The 19,124-nt window shown below is 42.7% G+C and overlaps 1 protein-coding gene across 1 annotated transcript in view; it reads right to left on the bottom strand.

Moving 5' to 3' along the window:
* Nucleotides 1–19,124, bottom strand: part of trps1 (trichorhinophalangeal syndrome I) — a 201,081-nt gene that overhangs the window by 119,583 nt on the left and 62,374 nt on the right. The window contains exons 10-11 of the mRNA XM_025064881.1: nucleotides 7,307–7,450; nucleotides 5,001–5,322 (exon numbers count right to left, since the gene is read on the bottom strand). The gene's annotated coding sequence lies outside the window, so the exon portion shown is untranslated. The remainder of the gene's footprint in view (nucleotides 1–5,000; nucleotides 5,323–7,306; nucleotides 7,451–19,124) is intronic.

The raw sequence follows: 19,124 nt of genomic DNA, 5'->3' as shown, positions 1-19,124 counted from the left end.
CCACAGTGTGAACACACACACACTGACTCACAGGGCCTTGTGTGTTTGAGAACGTTGTTTTTAGGGTGAAGACCTGGTTTAAGGTCATGGTTAGAGTTAAGGACTGTGGTCACGGTCGGGATCAGGCATTTCATTTCAATGACAAGGTTGGACTGAGGAACTATGGCAGTGGATGTCCCACTGTGGGACCTCTGTGTGTGTGTGTGTGTGTGTGTGTGTGCAGTACATGTTGATGACAGCCTCTGATCACTAACCTTAATGTTGATTGCCGACTAATAGTCTGTGTGAGAGTCACTCTGAGTGTCAATGTGCGCTGATTGCAAGGCTTGTGTGTGTGTGTGTGGTGTCCTACGTGTGTGTGTGTGTGCGTGTTTGTGTGGATGTGTGTCTGCTGATTGCAGAGTAATGCATATCAGATGAAGCAAGAAATCGTCTTTTTGGCTCCATCAATCATCTGCAGGTCCCTCACTCCTCCTCCTGTCTTTGTCCTCTCTGGCTCACCCAGTCCTTTTTTTTTTACTTTTGCCATCATTTTTCTTCTGTTTCTCTTTCAGTCTCACATCACTGCCTTCTATCTGATGCACAATTGCTCCATTTCCTCTTTTGAATCTGTCATTGAGCCTTCACCTCCTTCTACCACTGACACACGTTGGTCTCCAGCCTGTCTCTCCGGTCCCTAAATTATCTCTGCACTCAGTGTTTACAGCTGCAGCAAAACAGTGACCAAACCAACACCTAATCACAAATTGTCATACGTGACTCCACACACTAGCGCCCTCTCATAATTGGACTCTTTTCCGACATGATGCTATATTTAGTCTGCGTGTGTGACGGCCTGTTTCCTAGAGAGGTCTGTTCTCTAATGACTTGGCAAAATAGCAAATATAATAGCAATGTACAAATAGTGCAAACACGCCCTCCTGTTAAAACAAACCCACAGTCTAATTGGTTAATTGTGTGTTTTGTGGAAACCACACCCATGACTAATTAGGAAACTAACTCTAACTCCTGAAATGCTCTTTAATCCCGTGCTAGCTTTGATCCGCAGCACCTGGACATGTTAGCAGGGAAGACATGATGGACTCATGTGGTTATCTTTTAGCGTCGTTGGCTAACGTTGAGCACATACTGACCTATTTAGTAAACGTAGGGATATTAATCATCTAGTTTGGTAATGAGTGTACGTCAACTTTTAGCCTCCCTGAAAACTGCTAACTTACAATGACAATAATGTTGTCCCAGAGTGTGTGGCCTGGATTTATTAAAACCATTATTATTTACTCACTACATACTCTAAGTACTAAAGTAAATAGTTTGAACGCAGTACGTTTCTATTAATCCCCCAAAAATCATAACATTTGAGAAGATTAGTGTAAAAAAAAAATCCTCAACAACTGAAGATAAACACAGATGAGGAAGAATCACAAACATCAACATTCAGTATTTGCCATGATGATGATGATGATGATGATGATGATGATGGTACGAGTCCTGCTCCTCCACTCAGAGGTTCTCAGAGGTCATCCCAGAACATATAGAACATTCCACCACATTCTGATGAGAATCCCAGCTCTGCCAACGTAGCTGTCAATTATATCCAGATTTTCGACTTTACTGGGGCCTGGAGGCCACATCAATACTGGAATACCATCCCTTCATTTATCTCTGTCTCGTTCCCTTCTGTCCCGTCCGCTGTCCCTCCTCCCTGCTTTCCACATTGGCACAATAACCATGAACAATGCCAGGATGCCACCACATCAAAGACGGGGGAGGGAGAGGGAGAATCAGAGAGAGAGAATTACAGTGTGGCCCGAAATCTGATTGTGCATCAAAGCAAAACTCAGGGGAAAAGGCTTCCTCTTAAACTGATTATATATCCACCAGAAAAAAACCACAATGTCTCCCTCTCCACTGATGCGTTTCTGAGTCTTTGTCTGTCTCCTGGTGCCATTTGTCTACACGCTACCAGTGTCTACTTTTACACATTGCTATCAGAGCCCTTTCTGTGGGATAAAATCCAGATTTCCACTTGGATTTTTTCCACTTGCCTTATTCTTAGCACAGCGGCGTGTTTTATTCACCCTGCGTCGACCGACTCCATGCTTTTTCACACATGACGATTCTCAGGTTCTGCATCTCGCTGGGTGATCAGGAGGGTTAAGTCACGCCGAACCAGACTTGACTTATTTTCCATTTAATTCCTCGTGACTTGCTCCATATTTGTGGGCATCAGCTGTGTCACTTTTGGGGAACCGGGACATATTTTCCTCATTAGAAGTGTTGGCAGGACACAGTAGAGTCGCAATTCAAGCTCCAACAGTGTTCTTGTTGTTTTCAATCACACAAAGGCCCTTTTATGTATATTTAAATACACACACACACACACATATATATACATATATATACACATAAATATGTATATATGTGTGCGTATATATGTACATATATACAAGTACATATAAATATATATGTACATATATATAAGTATATATATATGTACATATATATATATATATATATACTGTATATATATAAGTATATATATAAGGATTTCTATCCAATCAGAAGTGATCGAATGACCAGGCAATAATGGGACAATAATAATAATAATAATAATCCATCCATTTTCTCCTGCTTATCCGTTACCAGGTCGCGGGGTCAACAGTCCCCACCCAAATCACACTGCACCGTACCAACCTTCCCTAAACCTTCCTGCAGGTGGTGAGTCCACTGGAAGGTACCAACCGCCCTAACCGGGATTCGAACCTGCCCAGGAGTTGAACCCTGGGAGACATTGCCTCTGGGCCAAAGCACCACAATAATAATAATAATAATAATAATAAATAACATGGACGTTACAGCGCTACATGACAAATGCTAATATCAGTGGACTCAAACACAAACACAAGTAAAGAAGTGAACTCCCCAGAACACAGGGTTTACTCCACACCACATCAACAGAGCAGAACTGGACTTTTACACTGGAAACTCAGCAGTCTTTAAAACACAGACTGGTCATTTCCTGGTAACTGCTTGTATTTACCAGCAAACAAACTAGCTACTGTGAGCAGACATGGATACCAGGAGGCTGCAGGAGTAGAGGAGCTGTTCTGTTTAATGTTATCATTCTGAAACAACACTGATGAGAATCTGATCAGATCCTGTTCAGTCGTCCAGCCCAGGGCCCCACTCTCCCCCATTAGACAACAGATGGACAGATTGCTTTATCATGGCAGAGTTAATACTTGCCTCGCTCGTTTCTTGTAAGCCTGCAACTAATATAATGGACTGATCATATCAGCTTTAATGAGAATGACACCGAGCGAGGCACATGCCTTGGACCAAACGCACGCTGATGCAGATTTTTATTCTCACCGGTCACTGGGCGTTCTCTTTTTCCAGACGACTCCGTCCTCTCTGACAACTGTTGTTATGGTGCTGTATATAAACTTATAGACTGGTGGCAGGATAGGAGCTCGACCACAAGTTAAATTAGATTTGCTGAGATCCAGGAAAACAAAAATCATACCGTACATATTTCCATGTTTACAGGCAGTGGCTGGGCTTCAGTCAGACACACAAACGCACACATATCGAAGTGTTTTTACTGTAAGCCATGCTCATCCATCATCTTAGCTAATGTCACATGGGTAAACTGTCTATGATGACACATGATATTCATTTATCATTCCTCCCCAGAGTGTGTGTGTGTGTGTGTGTATTCTCTTCTCATCTTTCCCATCTGTCCATCTATCTGAGCTCCCAACTTTATGATCTTATTGTTTTCGTAAGCGTCTCCGTTCTGCACAGAGCAACTTCAACTACACACTTTCTTCCATGAGTGAAGAATGGAGTCACAGCTAACTCTGGGGGGGCGGGGGGGTAAATGAAAATGGAGTCACTTAGTTTGTGTTAACCAGGTTCCAAATCAAAGTAGAAAGTAACTGAAGAATCAAGAGAAACATATCACCAACTGAAGATATAAAAACGATCAACGACGTGCGATCTATGGTCCAGACTGTTAGTTTGAAGTTATGGGACAGGACCTGTGGAATGGTGAGGTGAGTCTAGGTGTATTCATTCATGTAATCCAGATGGGACAGGACCTGTGTCTAGGTGTATTCATTCATGTAATCCAGTTCAATTGGGTTTTACTGAGAATAATTAGAGTAAGAGGATTAATGACTTCATTTAGTTTCATTATTTTATCACTTGTTTCTGGACGGGCCTGGAATATCTGCTGCCAGCCAACGCCGCTTAGGAGAGGATTTTAGAAACGTGTTATTGTACGACATCTCTCTCTCTTTCTGAACCATCACCAAATTTGAACCAAACTAGAATTAAAACCCTTTTAAAGCTGTTATGTTAAAATATGATATTAGGAAACCCAGTTTTTTTTCCTCCAGAATTTTGCAAAGAAGGAATTCTCTGATGGAAACATTCTGTTATGTTAAAATATGATGTTAGGAAACCCAGTATTTTTTCCTCCAGAATTTTGCAGAGAAGGAATTCTCTGATGGAAACATCACTTTCAGATGTCTTTAGATTTCAGTGCTGGATATGTTGAGAAAGACTTTTTTTTTTAATTTGTTAATTCCATTCCATGAATCATGTGGGTCACTGTTTCAGTGTAACAAGTCTTCAAAACAAGTCTGGTGCAAGTTAGAAGGAAAAACGATCAAATTAAAAGTCCGTCGACAAACTAAAAATCTACAAAGTTGGTGATAATCCCTGTAACGAAACAAAACAAGGAGAAATACAACCAACCAATAAATCCAAGAGATTAGTCACATAGTCATCACCACCAGAATTCGGATCATATCATCCAGTGACTGTGTGTGTGTAAGAGAGAGACATTGGGTGTGTGTCAAAATCACAGCATCAGTTTAGTGTAGTATTTGGTTCATTTAAAGCAGTGGTTCTAAAAGTAGGGGGCGGGTCCCTCAGGGGGCAGAAAGGTAGAATGCAAAGAAAGGGCGAAAAAAGAAAAAAACACTTACCTGGTCTCACTGTGCCCTTTGACCCAGAGGGGTCAGCCGCTGGAGAACTTCCTGTCCTCAGAACCACTTTGTTTCTCCAAAGTCCAATAATCCAGACAGAGTTTGGATCAATATTGGATTTTTCCGTTTGAACCGACTTGTTTTTCTTCCTGGTTTTTCTTCTCAGCTCACAGCTGCGATTGATTTTTCATCAGCTTGTGCAGGTAAAAAAAAAAAAATTCTGGGGCAATTCTGTCATTTTCATTAGGCGTCCTCCTACACCTGGGTCTCCTGTGAGACGAGTGTTCGACCTGCAGGTGGTTGGGATGTTATGTAGAAGAATCTGGAAGAATATCAGAGAGAAATATTCATTTGAGTTGTTAGTGCTGAACAATAATCCACTTTTCTCTAATGTCATGTACACACACCAACTGTGCTGCTCCTGCCTGTAAATCACAGCCACCCTCTCAGCTCCCCCCCCCCCCCTCCCCCCCCCCTCCCATACATCTTTGGTTACACAGACAAAACTATTTTTAGTGGTTTTTTTCTCGGTTGCCAATCTGTTAACAACAACCATGTTTTCATAATGAAAAAAAAAACTCAAATCAAAAGCAGTTCATAAAACATGGAAAGACTGGACCCCGAAAGACGACACATGCGTCTGATTTCCTGTGTCTTTTGTCGTGCTGGCCAAAAGCTATGGCCATTAAAGAGCAGTGTCTGGCTGAGTTAGCCTCCGTCTATATTCCCATTGTCTTCGGCCTCTTCTGAGGTGTCACAAACAGATGTGATCAAAATGGAAATATGTGCTCGCTATTAAATCAAGGTTAATCTAATTTAATAACGCCGACAGAAACGAAGCCCCCACAGGGTCACGCCCTCGCTCACTTTGTCCTCAAAATGATGAAGACCTGTGCTGACAGCATTCAGACGACATAATGGGATCCTACATTTATAATAACAAGACTTCATTTATTTATAATGGAGATCCAGAGGTTTAGAAATGTGACTTGGTTTACAAATAAATATGAAATGTCATTTCTCCCCTCTGTTTTATTTCTCTTCTTGCTATCTTTCACTGCACCAAAGAGTTTTTTTGTGTTTTGTTTTTCTTCCTGGGACTAAACCATATTTTACTCGTTAAAGTTTCTGATTTCACTCACTTCAGATCCCTAATAATCAGCCTTTCTGCCTGACTCATCTCTTTCTCCCTCTGCTCTGCCTTATCTCTCTCACCACTGGCGTAATCACAGTTTTCCATTTAGTCACATGTTTTAAACATCCCACACTGTTTAAAGAGGAAGCGGATAAACAGATTTTTTTTTTTGCAAACAATACCACAAGTTGGAAAAATTGTGTATTTTCTGCCCAGAACAATATCAATGGAATTTTTTTCTGGTTGAATTTTGTTTTTCTTCTTCTTCTTCTTCTTTTTTTTTCTTTCACAATCTTGGTTATCTCAGTCTCTTTTTTTCCCCCTATCGTCTTTTCCAACCCACCCAAATGCTGTTAGCGTCCAAATTGTTCTGAGGCGCTGACACTGATATGCAGACTGGAAATTGTGCATGCCACAAGTGTATACTATGTGTGTGTGTGTGTGTGTGTGTGAAGCAGACAGGGATGGAAAGAAGGGGATGATGATGATGAATAAGACTCAGGACAGAATTACCTCTGAGCACGAGGGAGTGAAACACAGAGAGAGAAAATGCAGAGGAAAGAGAGATGTTGAAGTGAGGAGAGCAGTGATAACACAGAGTGAGTCAAGTGAGAGGGAGAAGTGAAATGAAATGAAAGAGACTGTCAGTGAGAAGACACGGATATGTGTGAGGCCAAAGAGAAAGGCAGAGACCAAAGACAGACTTCTGTGTGACGCCTGAGCACGTCCTCCTGATTCCCATGTTGTTGGATGGAAAATGGAGATGGATAGTCTGAAGCATAATCGCATTTTCTGCGGTGTGTGCACGTTCGGTGAATCCCACATCGCCTTTTTGGCTCTAGGCAACAAATTGAGGCTAAAACTGGCTGCACAGATGAAGAATGAAGACTTTTGAGATAATATTCAAAGCAATTCCTGGAGGGAGGAAACCTGTTCTGATTCACAGCAGATGCAAAAGAGGATGAGGAAGTGAGTGAAATACAATACAGATAGGATGAAAAAGACGATGGAGACGAGAAGAGGTGACGGGAACGGACGGGTGAAGAGAGGGAGGCGTGAGGAGTGAAGCTAACAGAGAACTGCTGTGTATTAGAGCTGACCTTTAGTGGAGTGTGGAGGTTTCTTCCAAAAACATTTCATTACTAAGTGTGGTGACATAATGACAGATCACCTGGTGAGACGTCGGAAAGGTCTGGACCTTCCAGTGGACTGGTTTTTAACATGCGTCCACGCTCACTCGTTGGCACCTTTATCACAAACGCTCCATGATTCAGAGCAGCCTCAGTCCAGGCCAAGAGAAAGGTTTGAACAGCAACTGAAGAAAGAAGAAAAAAACAAACTTTTTCTTTACACAATCCCCATTTGAATCTAAACTCCTGCAAATAATGTTTCTATCAGAGAATTCCTTCTCTGTAGAATTCAGGTCCCAATCTGCTTATTTGACTTTGACTCTTCCAAAGACTTAAATCAAGTTCCTCTCAAATGTTCTTTCATCTTTCTGTCGTTATGCTTCAGTCATTTTTATCACAGATATATGTTTAAAGTTTGGTTAATTCATCATCTTTGCTTAGATTTCAAAATGTTTTATTTCTGAGGGTTTAAAAAATGTAACAGAATTCTTGTCAGAGATATAATATTTAAACTTGTCAAGGCTGTTGGAGAGAGAAGTCTGTGAAATCTGGACTTTACACTTGGCCCAAACCACTGTTCTTCTTTAACACATCTCGATTCAAATTTTGGGGTTTTTTTTGTACAGATCTGTTCCTTTGATTTGCGTTCTACATTACAGACAACTAACAAAAACATGTCTTCTTTCAGTGTCCTTACAACTTCAACAACCCACTCTGATTCTGCAGACGGTGCAAAATCAAAACATGAAACACATTGACCTGACTTTAACCACAAAGTTATTCATTATCCAGAAATTACTTTTATATTTATACAAGTGTGAATTTCTACACAGCATAAACACATATATGTACTCATACATACATGTAGGTCTGTAGAACACGTACATGTTAGCTGTTTCTGTTTTTCCTCCTTGGAATAAAACACTACCAGAGGAAACATTTAAATTCCATTTTTACTTTAAAACATTTTTTTTCTGCTCTAAATTAAATCAAGCCTTTAAACTTAGACATCTGAGAGATTCTATCTCTGTAACTCACACACGTCTAAACGTCAATTATTCCACTTTTTACTCCTTCCACACAGAGAGGCCGAGGTAGTCACGGTATATTTTCATTCCTCTATTTGGAATATAGAATATTCCACGTCTTCCCGCTCCATGAAAAGCAGAGGGACGATGTCTCCAAGGACGAGCTGTCTTTAAAGGAACGTAGCCAAGTTTTTACAGGCGTACCTGAAGTCACCCTGAGTCCACCCATGAGTGACAACGCAAGTCCCAGAAGTGCTGGCTCATGATAGGCTGCAGAAACTGCCGATTCATCACCTGGTGTGGATCATTTATCGCCAACCATAATCTTTATGACCTAATTATGACTTTGCATTTTTTACTCCCATCCTCTGCGTCCATTTTCTACACCAGAGTGATTGACGTCCTCCTCTTTTAGAATTTCTATGAAAATCGATGAGGGCGTTCTCCACAATATACTGTACGTCGGCCTTAAATGATCACACTATATAATACTTGACAACGTGACACTTTTGGCTTGTCGTTGACCTGCAGATAAACGAAGGACAAAAGTTCTGTCAGGAGTAAGTAGGTCCTGTCACAGACGCCAAGATGATGAAGGCCCCCTGGCTGCACTGGCTGGAAAAACACTGCCTTAGTGCTTTCTACATTTGGGTCAGAGACCACTCAGGGTCCGTGGTGCTGTTCCAGCCTCTCAGAGTTTTCTAATGTCAATGATGGAGCTGTTAACATGGACACATACTGAGGAAAAATCTGCAAATGTACACAGCTGTGAGTCCAGCCTGACCTCTGACCTGAAGTTAGAGCCTGGACCATGAGACGGTATTTTAAGCTGGAGGTGCTTCAGTGACAGGAAGACAGTTTTCGGCAGTTGTTCAAATAACAAATGTGATTCGTTTAAATATGAGAGGAACGATAAGTGGATTTTAAAAAAGTAATCTGATTAATTTAACGTTGACCGCCCTCATGTGGTGGCAACTGTTGACGTGGCAACTGTTCACACGACAAACTTCAACTTTTGAATTTAAACCTAATCTTGTGGGCTGCACTGACTGTGCCCAGGAGGAGTGGGAGTTTTTCTTTTTTTTTGACTGAAATACAACAGGGTTTTGAACCGACAATCCTCAGATCACAAGCTGTTCCTGTAACCACTTGGCAACAGGCTGCCCCGAGGAAAAAATGAGAAATATCGCCATCTATCTTGTGGTGACAACTGTACATCTGTAAATGATGTTCACTCCTGTCCTGTGTTTGTGTTTTCAGACGTCTTAACTGAGACCTAACTGTGTGTCGTGTCTGTTGTTGTTTTGTTTTTTCTTTTTTCTCCTCCGTGTCTTTGTTAATGACTTCATAATAACCCCGGTCGTATTCTTCTCTGAAGTTCTGGAGCTGCTCATGAAGCCAAATCTCCTCCGTCCTCTTTCGGACACGTCCAAAATCAGGACCAGACCACATGACGTCGTTGCCAGCGTCACACAGACACACAACAACAAGGAGGAGCGGAGATGAACTCCTGATACAGAGTGCCTGTGTCGGCGCGGTGCAGAGGAACTCGCTTGGTTTGATGATGGCTTTTCTCTGACGAGGGTGTAAACATTTGGTGGATCGCTGCTTTGAAAGGTCACGTCACGCAGTCCTGACACTGATGTGTGTTTGTGAGGCCAAATCTGCGTCAGGACTTTAATCACACGTCCTCGTGTCCTGTATCTGTCCAACAGATGGACCCATAACTCTCCTGTCACGCAGGGACATTTTTATCATATTACAGCTCCGTCTGCCCTCAGTGGCTGGAGTTTGGGTTTTTTTTTTGTAACCGCACCGGCTCATGAGACAACCATGTGGGGACAAAAATGGACATTTGTCCTAACTACTGTAAAAATAGATTATTGTGTGATCCTGGAATAATTCAGTAAATGAGCTCCTGTAAAAAAAAAAAAAAGACATGACTCAATCTCTAAGATGAACTCATGTGGTTTTCTTACAGAGAGTCTGCAGAGCTGCTAAATTAGCAATGCAGAACATGGAGTACTATGTGTTTACAGAGTACGACTCTGGCTGAATCTGGGGTGGGGTGGGGGGCGGCTTTAAGGTTCCTGGTGGATAAAGTCATAATATTTTGATGAAGTGGCTGCTGTATATTTTTTAAATAATGTCTGTGATGAATATTTAAAGTAATCGCACTGAACATTTGTTTCCAAAGCCCATAATGAGTTTCTTAAACCTCAGAGACCTTGATGAAAACCTCTGCCATTTGCAGTTAAAACCGTGGACGCCTAATTGTTGCATATATTGTTCGCAGACTCCAGGGTTTGGGTCGTGTCCACGGGTTTGGGTTGGACGTTTGCCTGTGACAAATGCAGTGGGACAACGTCAGGCTGAGAGGGAATCACATCAGAACTATGGGTGGAGCAGCAGCAGCAGCAGCAGCAACAGTAACAGCAGCAGCAGCAACAGTAACAGCAGCAGCAGCAACAGTAACAGCATCATCAGCAGCAGTAACAGCAACAGCAGCAACATCATCTCCAAATACCTCCTCAGTTGGTCTGATCTACATGTGCACATGGAGATTTAAAAAAATCATTTCCTGTTTCAAAGAATCGTGGGTAAAGTGGGAAGAAGAAAAACATGGCGTTACATTAATGTTTTAGGTGAAAATGATTGGCCTGGTGATAAAATAAAAAGTGTTTTTTTCTTTAAGTGGTGTAGTTAATGCAGAAAAACTTCATTCAGTTCCTCCATTAAAGTAATACTTAATATGTGCAGTAAAAAAAGGTTCTATTTAACATGAAGCCATTAAAGTAAAGTTAAAAACTGGAATATTCTGTTTGATGAAAACAAGTTTGTGTGTGTGTGTGTGTGTGAAGACTGGTGCATGTGAGAACATCCGTTAATTTATATTCATAATTAGCCTGAGTGCTTTTCAGACAGCTAATGGATTCTCAGTGGAAGTTTCTCTAAGTGCAGCAATGAGCAGAATCCCATGTCTGTGTCTATGTGATGTGTCTGGCCTCACACACACACACACACACACGAATTCACAACTACTGTAACCAGAGAACACATGTAGTGAAGACTGGAGGAGAACACAGAGAGGAGAACCTCAGTCTTGGATGTGAAGGTTCGTCCTGAGCGTCTTTGAACGCCTCGGTCTCTTCTCACTGACTGGCTGCTCGTTTAGAGCTCCTAGACTAATTTACTGTTTGACTTGTCACTCTGGTTGTTTTTCACTCACTCCTGGCTGCAGCCAATCAGATGGAGCGGGTTAGTGATCACTGGACTGACTAAGATCCTGTTACGCCTCACAGAGGAGAGTCTCACCTCGCTGTTAGCAAAAAAAAAAAAAGTCACCGTGCATGTGTCCACACCTAGCATCCATCACGGAGGAAGCGAGAGCTCAGGCAAATATTTTCTGTCTGACAAGTGTGTCCACACCTAGTATCCATCACGGAGGAAGCGAGAGCCCAGGCAAATATTTTCTGTCTGACAAGTGGATGGATGAGAGTGAAGGGTGTAATGGCTGTAATAAGTAGAAATGCAATGAGAAAATGGAAATGGAAGATTTGATTACCTGCTGTGAGAGTGGCATAATGTGCATTATCAATAATGTCAGGGAGCCTAACAGCAATAACAATGAGGTAATGTAGGTTAGGAAGTAGGTTAGAAGATGTAATTAGTGCAGATGGAAAGGAGACTAATATACATTAATTGTTGCAGACTGTTGAGACGGCCAACAGCTGGAGACAGCGACTGCTCAGCCTCCAGCTCACAATCGAATCTCAACTACATCCAAAAGTGGTTTCTGAACAAATCAGCTTAGCAGTGGATTCACATTCTGGTGTCACAGATCTGTCTGTCTGTGGTCAAACAGCAGGGACGCGGCGGTGAACATGGACGCTGTCTGTGCTGCTCTTTAAGTACATTTATGAGTCAAGAAGAGCGAGTGCTGGAGCCAGGTCTCTGCAGCAGTCTGTCATATATGTACACAGACGTATATTTACACACATATATTTAAATATATATGTATATATGCACACACGCGTACATTTACACACATATATTTATATATATATGTATATATATAATTTAGATTTTCTATCTATTACAGTTTCCATGTTTTTGTGGTTTTTCTTTTATTATTTTTATGGCTCCATTTTGAACAGAAATGTATCTGATTTCCCAGCATCCTTTTCGAGGTCTGCTCTTTAATAGTACTGTCTATACTGTACGTATGTTGACACATATAGGACATACAGAGAGACAGAGGCTCAGATCAGAACAATCGCTCGTTTAGCCACAAAACAAAAGCTCACACACACACACACACACACACACACACCGAGGAAGTTAGATGGATGCAGTGTTTGGAGTTTTCCAGATGGTGTGTGTGTTAAACAGTGTTCCCTGCAGAGGTTCATTCTGACTGAGCAGCACACGCTAACACACACACACACACAGTAAACAAACATTATCATATATCTTTGTTCACTGCAAATGAGTTCCTCAAGGACTTTCATTCTGATGTGTTTGCAATTTTTCCCCCGAACGTCTTCACAACTGGCAAGACTTCCACTGTTGGCATCAATTTGTTGGAAAAAAAAAAAAACAACAGGGAAAATAGACACAACAAACCTGGTACTGTATTTTAGAGCTTTTGTAGAGAAAATGAAAAAAAAAATCTTGTTTTAATTTAGGTGTAAAGTTATGTAAAAGTTTGCTCTGCAGATGTAATATAAATATACTGGGGCAAACTACAAATAAAAACAAGGTTTTAGTGAAATTATTGGTGTCAAATTAATTCTAGATTCTATGAACCGTTTTTCTTATTTTCTATAATGAGAAATATGTAGCAGAGAAGCTAAAGCATGATCAAAGAAAAGCTAACCCAGTGATAAAGAACAGACTGTTGTGTTTATGGCTGCTGTAAACATGAAGATCAACAGCGTTGGTTCTCAAAACTCAAGTGTTAGCGTTGGGTCAGGATGTCGTTTTAACATCTATTTGATCCTACAAAAATAAAATAAATAATAATAGGAAGAACATTTGATCCTACAAAGAAAATAAAATAAATAATAATAGGAAGAAAATCAATCCATGTTTGATTCGGTGCCGTTGACGCTCCTGCTGTGAAGTCATTCAAAAGTACACGCCGTGTTTTGGACTCCTGCTGACAAACTGTGTGGATCTACGCAAGATATACCTCAGAGTCTGGACCGGTGCACAGTGAAAGAGGCTTTTTGTATTTGGTTGTGTGTTATTTAACCATAATAACGTCAGCAGTGAGAGAAATGAAAAATCATGGTGGGTGGAGGGTTAGTGGGGGGCCAGGCTTTGGAAAGGAGGAGAGAGGGGGAAAAAAAACAAATTTAAGGGAATATGAAACTGAATTTCCTACAAGATTAAAGAATCAAGTGAAGGCAAAGAGTCAAACAAAAAGATTTGATGCAGAAAATGTTGTTTTACAAGCAGGAAATGAGGAGAGGAAAAAACTAAACTGTCACTTTGGTCAATACAGTCTGACAGGAAACACCATGTGACCATGTGTTAGAACAACAGGCAGGTCTGACAACACAACAGCTGCATCGGTCAGTGCCTACAGATATGACCTCTGACCTCTGAGTCACAGGACCAACTGACCATTAATACAATTAATACAAAGTGGTGACAAATGATTGAAAACAAATCGGGAAATGCTGGTGGGAACCGGGCTGAAGTAGAACAGGAGACAGCAGGGCGCAGCCCGACGTCACAGACCAGTGACTGAGCACATGTGAAACCTATAAGCCTCCTACACACTGTGTAATTGTAGCAATTTTATAAGATCACTACAAATCACGCTGTGTGACAAATCTAATAATCTGGGCCAGGACATCTGCTGCGATGCATGCTGAGTGTGTGACGCTGACACCTATTATTATAGGCCGCGACCCAAGTCGTCTCCTGCATCATCCACGGCAACACGATTTATCAATGTCAGCATCTGGCCAGGGGTGTCATACACGTTTAATCCTGAAGGGTTGGCATGTGATCATGTGGACGTCTAAAGACAAAACACATGTCCAACATAGGACAGACTCTAGGTACACATGTCTGAGCAGGACACGGGCCATAGGTACACATGTCCATAGGTACACATGTCTGAGCAGGACACGGTCTGGGGGGCTAGGGTGGGGCAGAAGTTCCCAGGTTCTACAGTCGGACCCCAGGATACGGTTCCATCAGGAAGGACACTGTAGGGACGACAGCTGTGGAGACTCCTAGTCAAGGGACAAGGTGAAAGAAGGACCGAAGTTTTGTGGACAGACCCATTAGGGGCCGGCCAATCAAATAGAAATACAACTTTTGTTTAACATAATGTAAATAGAGGGAGGTTTGGGGGGTGGGGGGGTGTTACTGCCCTGTTACAGTCACAGGCCTGATTGAACAGTCCAGTGGGTTAAATGTGGCCTGTAATCCACCAGTTGATCCACACTGCCATAGACTGGTTATATATATGTGAACATTCAGAACTTTAGCATTTTGTGTCTCGAGTTCTGAGGACTGGTTCAACAAGATCACACTCTGATCACTGATATGTGGGAGGGAGACGTCATCAGGGTCTAAACTGTGACTAACCACTGGGACGCGGCCCATGTTATGACACTCACAGAAATAACTCTTTAGATAATGTCCACCAATGACAGCGAAGACAGAATTCCTTTTCTTATTGATGGACACCAGAAGTAAGTGACGCAACTACGAGTGACACTTGGAGCCCCCTGGTGTTGACGCAGGTATTAACACCCCAGTGTTCTCACCTGTCGGTGTCATCTTAAACATGGATTTAACCCTATGACGGTGGAGGCATCACTGGCACCAACCACACCAATCACAGAGACTGAAGTTCAAAGTTCTAACTGTGGATCTGTGACGCCCTTCGTGTTGGAGCCTTAGATTGAGCCAACATAGTGGAACACACGTCTCTAATGAACAGATTATTCATTTATTCGGAACACACGCCTCTAATGAACAGATTATTCATTTATTCATCAACACTGAATGTAAATGTGTGTCTACGTGCTTGTGTATGTAGATTAACCATCAATATACGGATTTGATTAGTGTGTGTGTGTGTGTGTGTGTGTGTGTGTGTGTGTGTGTGCACAGGATGAATGTTTTCCATTATCAACCCTCCCACACTGCAGCACAGACACCCTACGACAAAGGAGGCCCAAACTCTGGGCTGTCACTAATTTGTCGGAAACAAACAAACACACAAACAAACACACACACACACAAAAACAGTCACATGTGTTCTCAGCACAGGCAGACAGAAACTCAGTGGCCTCACAGGCAACAGGAAGAGAGAGAGAGAGAGAGAGAGAGGGAGAGGTGGAGCTGTCCATCATGTCGTCCAGACAACAGTCTTTCCTGTAACAGCAGACACATGTGCGGCGCTTTAGGAGAAACCATCAGAAGTCACAGCTACTTTTTGGCAGAGTGTCTCAGAAGACGGGACGTGACGGAGTGAAGTCCTGTCCACGGCCTCGTTATCCTGCCGCCCTCTAATCCCCGCCCCGGCGTCTGATGCCTAAATGGCTCAAGACAAAGTTCTGGGTCTGCTGTTTAAATATCAAGGGTTTAGGGAGGCTGTGGCCTGTGGGACTGTTCTGTTAAACTAGGAGCAGAGCGGTGGGGGACACATTTCCACCCCTGCTGCTGAAGATGCCTCTGCTCTGAGACATTTCTGAGGAAAAAAAGGGTCAAAATTACCCTTAAATATGTCAAAGGACCCTTGGCAGTGGCAGGACCAGGGCTTTAAAACCGTCCTAAAATACAACAATAAAAAAAGGTTCAACTTAAGTGTCCTAGCAGACGGCAGCGGTGACACCGTGGACCAGTCTGTGTCTCATTGGTCAGAAAAGCAGATAATCCACGGTGACATTTGGGCCGACAGACAAACCTGATTCCAGGAGTGTCAAACTTGGAGATGAATATTCAGTCTAGTCTGAGTGGAATGATTAAAGTGTCAACGTAAACAGTCATTGTTTCTGTTTCCTGTCCATTCCTCTGGGCCAGAGGCCTGGCAGGAAAACTGTTGACGAGGCTGAGCCACAGTCCAACAGTGGATCTTCAGCCTGGTCGTGGTCTTCTAGCTTCAGACAACAACGTCTTCAGCTCGGAGCTGGCCGTCTGTGTGAGCTGGTCCTGACTGACTCTACAGTAGCTGCTCTCCATTTAAATACATCTGTGGGTCAGGGAGTCTGGAGGATGAAACTGAAGACGGCGTCTGGACGAGAGGGGAAGTATTTACAGGAAACCCAAGTCCGTCAGTAACCTGCCTCTGAACTCCTTCAACCTGGACGAAGAGGACCTTCACAGGAACGCCAGTGAACGTCAGGGAGGTAGAGTGACGGGAATGACATCACTTCCTGGTTTACCTTCCACAGGTTTGGACCACGGCTGTTTTAACAGGTCACTGCTTTGAAATGTTTTTGTCGTTAAATGTGTTCTTTTGTTTGAAATGGTATGTTTTTGTCGTTAAATGTGTTCTTTTTTCTCCTCTCCACAGTCGGTCCTTTGCCTCCTCACCCCCGTCTCACCCCCGTGTCCCCCCCGTCCTCCACTGGTACAGCCTGGCAGCTCCAGGTCTAACGTGTTTTTCCTAATATATATTTAGGGTCTCACCTCAGCACATGTCCAAATCATCACAACCTCGTCTCTCTAACCACACTGCTCCACCTCACCCGTCCTTCTGTCCCTCTCATTACTCACCCCGTCCACCCCCATCACTCCCAGTGTAAATCACAACATTGTTTTGTTTTTTTTTGGCCTAGAACTAACTGATTCCACTTTCAAGTCCAATGAATTCATACTTCTGCAACTGATTTGGGGCCGCAACCCACCAGTTGAAAATCACTGATCCAAAAAAACCCCAAAAACAATTCCTATTGTGGTCCATCTTTAATCCTTTAATCTACAGAAGAGCCGTGTGTTGGGTCGGAGCCTCGGTCCAATCAGTCTGTCAGTCCAGATCAGGAGGAAACCTACACTGTGTTATTATTAGAATTACTGCTAGTATTTGTAGTAGTATTACTACGTACTGAAAAGCTCACAGAGCATGGAGCTGATTTAAGTGATTCATTCAATAACGTTCCGTCGACTGATTGATTACTTTAATATGTCGGGATCTAACTCTTAAAGTACGGTTGGATTTATGGGAGTGGAGAGGGTCACGGAAAATGGACTTGAACAATCTCCCTCCTCCATCGTCCCTCCATCAGTGGACGATGGAGGGACGATGGAGGGAGGAAGGGGGAGACAGAGAGACAGAGAGAGAGAGAGAGAGAGAGGGGGGGGGAGGAGGGGCAGAGAGTACACACTTCAGAGAGAAATTCTCCCTCAGAAATGGACTGAACAGGTCATTAAGTTAAAACTCTCACACACACACACACACACACACACACACTCACGGTCCGGGCCAGACCAGTTACCGCTCGTTAGTTGAGGTAATGTTTATACAGCATTAGGCTGCCACCACACACACACACACACACACACACACACACTCACGGTTACACAGCTCCAACATGGGAAGGCGACAGTGAGGAGGAAAAAAAAAAGAGAGAAAAAAAAAGTCAAAGATGTAAAGTTCTATTTGAATCAGATGTAATAGCTGTAATTATATTGGCGATATGGAAAGGCCTGAGTCTGGCTTAGCTCTGAGAGAGTGTGTGTGTGTGTGTGTGTGTGTGTGTGAGTCTGCATCTGAACAAAGGGCCGCTTGTGTCAGGGGCCCGCTCACTGCAGCTCTTACCGTAATGATATTCCAACGCTCGCTGTTTGTGTGTGTGTGTGTGTGTGTGTGTGTGTATCTGCATGATGTTGAGTCTAGAAGGGAAATGACTACCATGTCATGCCAAAACCTCCCACTACCTCCCCCACACACACACCCGTAGACACACCCGTGTTCACGTCTCTATCACACACACACACACACACACACAGGATTAGTTGTACCTGCACAACATAGTTTGATATATTTATGTATGAATGGAAAAAGGGAGAGGGCTGGTCAAACACAGACTGATTAGGTGTGTGTGTGTGTGTGTGTGTGTGTGTGTGTGTGAACATTTATCTCTTTCTCTTCCTTCTTTTTTTTTCTGTATTTTTCTCTCATTTTCCTCCGCTCCCTCCCTCATGCTTCGGTGACTTTAATCTGTGTAACTTCTACTTCCAATTTAGAAACAGAAATCAGGCTGTCGTACAGAGAGGGTGTGTGTGTGTGTGTGTGTGTGTGTGTGTGTGTGTGACGTCATTAGGTGTGTGTTAGATCCAGATGGATTTTCTGCTCTGCTCTCTCTCGATGGGTCGTTCATTGTAGCAGACAAGGTAGACACACACACACACACACACACACACACTACATTACCTATTTTCCTCCTCCTCCTTCTTCTTAACTGTCATGTTCTCATTAAATGCTCCTAAATGTTTTACTCACGGTCAAACTGGGAGAACTAGCTGATATTTTTCATTTGATTTCACTCCAGCCTCAGAACCTTTTCCCTGAAGCAGCGCAGGACGTATTCATGAATTCTCTCTTTAGGTACTTTGATCTGTGTACTATCCATTTTACTGCAGTACTGACCGTAATCAAAATTTGATTACAGACCCTGGAGTCTTTAAATCTGGGATTTAGAGAGTGTTGAGCATGAGTTGATGTTCTTTTATCAAGACTTCACACTGCAGACACACCAGAAGACCATCTGCTCCGTCTGGACCTTAAAAACACCACTGACTTATTACTGACTTACTGCTTAGATAAAACTGAGAGAAAAGCCAAAAAAATCTGATACAA

Source organism: Cynoglossus semilaevis, chromosome 18 (assembly GCF_000523025.1).
Source record: "Cynoglossus semilaevis isolate Cse_v1.0 chromosome 18, Cse_v1.0, whole genome shotgun sequence".
In the NCBI taxonomy this organism is placed as follows: Eukaryota; Metazoa; Chordata; class Actinopteri; order Pleuronectiformes; family Cynoglossidae; genus Cynoglossus; species Cynoglossus semilaevis.
This window is presented reverse-complemented; position numbering and strand designations above follow the sequence as displayed.